Source organism: Sinocyclocheilus grahami, unplaced genomic scaffold, assembly GCF_001515645.1.
Source record: "Sinocyclocheilus grahami isolate Dianchi unplaced genomic scaffold, SAMN03320097.WGS_v1.1 scaffold708.1, whole genome shotgun sequence".
NCBI classification, from domain to species: Eukaryota; Metazoa; Chordata; class Actinopteri; order Cypriniformes; family Cyprinidae; genus Sinocyclocheilus; species Sinocyclocheilus grahami.
The window spans coordinates 89647-89976 of NW_015505887.1; positions in this window are offsets into that span (position 1 = coordinate 89647).

The window sequence follows — 330 nt, forward strand, 5'->3', positions numbered from 1 at the left end:
AGGTTTATCCAAATGCTTGCATGTTTTCACGAGTTCCTTCAGAGATCCCACTCAAGTATACAAAATACAGACTACCACTGTCTACTGGACCACACCAGAGAAGTGTTGCAAACAGTCACTTGAGTAAATAAAAACAAACATAAAATATGGCTTTTTATTTTATTTCACCACAGTGTTTGTTCCCCATGTCGTGGGACGGGGTCGTTGGGGTGTATTCCCACATCTCATGGGCCGTGGTAGTTGGAGTGTATTCCCACACGTCGTGGGCCGTGGTTGTTGGGGTGTATTCCCACATGTCGTGGGCCGTGGTCGATGGGGTGTATTCCCACA